The sequence below is a fragment of the Sapajus apella genome, unplaced genomic scaffold, assembly GCF_009761245.1.
Source record: "Sapajus apella isolate SASKATOON/1434 unplaced genomic scaffold, GSC_monkey_1.0 scaffold265, whole genome shotgun sequence".
Taxonomy (NCBI): domain Eukaryota; kingdom Metazoa; phylum Chordata; class Mammalia; order Primates; family Cebidae; genus Sapajus; species Sapajus apella.
Window position 1 is genome coordinate 209,225 of NW_022437205.1, and position 2,463 is coordinate 211,687.

The 2,463-nt window shown below is 39.3% G+C and overlaps 1 pseudogene; it reads left to right on the top strand.

Moving 5' to 3' along the window:
• LOC116545412 overlaps positions 1-2,463 on the top strand; it is a 7,439-nt pseudogene that overhangs the window by 813 nt on the left and 4,163 nt on the right.

Below are 2,463 nucleotides of genomic sequence, written 5' to 3' on the forward strand. Positions count from 1 at the left end.
ACACCCGCCTATGAGTGAGAACATGCAGTGTTTGATCTTCTGCTCTTCTGTCAGTTTGCTGAGAATGATGGTTTCCAGGTTCATCCATGTCCCTACAAAGGACACAAACTCATCGTTCTTGATGGCTGCATAATATTCCATGGTGTATATGTGCCACATTTTCCCTATCCAGTCTATCGTTGATGGGCATTTGGGTTGGTTCCAGGTCTTTGCTATTGTAAACAGTGCTGCAATGAACATTCGTGTACACGTGTCCTTATAGTAGAAAGATTTGTAATCCTTTGGATATATACCCAGTAATGGGATTGCTGGGTCAAATGGAATTTCTATTTCTAGGTCCTTGAGGAATTGCCACACTGTCTTCCACAATGGTTGAATTAATTTACACTCCCACCAACAATGTAAAAGTGTTCCTATTTCTCCACATCCTCTCCAGCATCTGTTGTCTCCAGATTTTTTAATGATCACCATTCTAACTGGCGTGAGATGGTATCTCAATGTAGTTTTGATTTACATTTCTCTGATGACCAGTGATGATGAGCATTTTTTCATATGTTTGTTGACCTCACATATGTCTTCTTTCGTAAAGTGTCTGTTCATATCCTTTGCCCACTTTTGAATGAGTTTGTTAGTTTTTTTCTTGTAAATCTGTTTTAGTTCTTTGTAAATTTTGCATATCAGCCCTTTGTCAGATGGGTAGACTGCAAAAATTTTTTCCCAATCTGTTGGTTGCCGATTCACTCTAATGATTGTTTCTTTTGCTGTGCAGAAGCTGTGGAGTTCCATTAGGTCCCATTTATCTATTTTGGCTTTTGTTGTCAATGCTTTTGGTGTTTTGGTCATGAAGTCCTTGCCTACACCTACGTCCTGAATGGTTATGCCTAGATTTTCTTCTAGGGTTTTTATGGTGTTAGGTCTTATGTTTAAGTCTTTAATCCATCTGGAGTTAATTTTAGTGTAAGGTGTCAGGAAGGGGTCCAGTTTCTGCTTTCTGCACATGGCTAGCCAGCTTTCCCAATACCATTTATTGAACAGGGAATCCTTTCCCCATTGCTTGTTTTTGTCTGGTTTGTCAAAGATCAGATGGTTGTAGAAAGGTTGTGTTGCCTCTGAGACCTCTGTTCTGTTCCATTGGTCTATATCTCTGTTTTGGTACCAGTACCATGCTGTTTTGATTACTGTACCCTTGTAGTATAGTTTGAAGTCTGGTAGTGTGATGCCCCCAGCTTTGTTCTTTTTGCTTAGAATTGACTTAGCTATGTGGGCTCTCTTTTGGTTCCATATGAAGTTTAAGGTGGTTTTTTCCAGTTCTGTGAAGAAGGTCATTGGTAGCTTGATGGAGATAGCATTGAATCTGTAAATTACTTTGGGCAGTATGGCCATTTTCACGATATTGAATCTTCCTAACCATGAACATGGGATGTTTCTCCATCTGTTTGTGTCCTCTCTTATTTCGTTCAGCAGTGGCTTGTAGTTCTCTTTGAAGAGGACCTTTACATTCCTTGATAGTTCTATTCCTAGGTATTTTATTCTATTTGTGGCAATTGTGAATGGAAGTTTGTTCTTGATTTGGCTCTCTTTAAGTCTGTTATTGGTGTATAGGAATGCATGTGATTTTTGCACATTGATTTTGTATCCTGAGACTTTGCTGAACTTGCTTATAAGTTTCAGGAGGTTTGGGGCTGAGACGATGGGGTCTTCTAGATATACAATCATGTCATCTGCAAATAGAGACAATTTGACTTCCTCCTTTCCTATTTGAATGCCCTTTATTTCTTGTTCTTGCCAGATTGCTCTGACTAGAACTTCTAATACTATATTGAATAGCAGTGGTGAGAGCGGGCATCCTTGTCTAGTGCTACATTTCAAGGGGAATGCTTCCAGTTTTTGCCCATTCAGTATGATATTGGCTGTTGGTTTGTCATAAATAGCTTTTATTATTTTGAGATACGTTCCATCGATACCTAGCTTATTGAGTGTTTTTTGCATAAAGGGCTGTTGAATTTTGTCAAAGGCCTTCTTTGCATCAATCTAGATAATCATGTGGTTTTTGTCTTTGGTTCTGTTTATGTGGTGAAATAGGTTTATAGACTTGCGTATGTTGAACCAGCCTTGCATCCCCGGGATGAAGCTTACTTGATCATGGTGGATACGCTTTTTGATGTGCTGTTGCAATCGGCTTGTCAGTATTTTATTGAAGATTTTTGCGTCTATGTTCATCATGGATATTAGCCTGAAGTTTTCTTTTCTTGTTGAGTCTCTGCCGGGTTTTGGAATGAGGATGATGTTGGTGTCATAAAATGATTTGGGAAGAATTCCCTCTTTTGGTATTGTTTGGAATAGTTTCAGAAGAAATGGTACCAACTCCTCTTTGTATGTCTGGTAGAATTCAGCTGTGAACCCATCTGGACGTGGCCTTTTTTTGGGTGGTAAGCTCTTACTTGCTGCCTCAACTTCAGACCT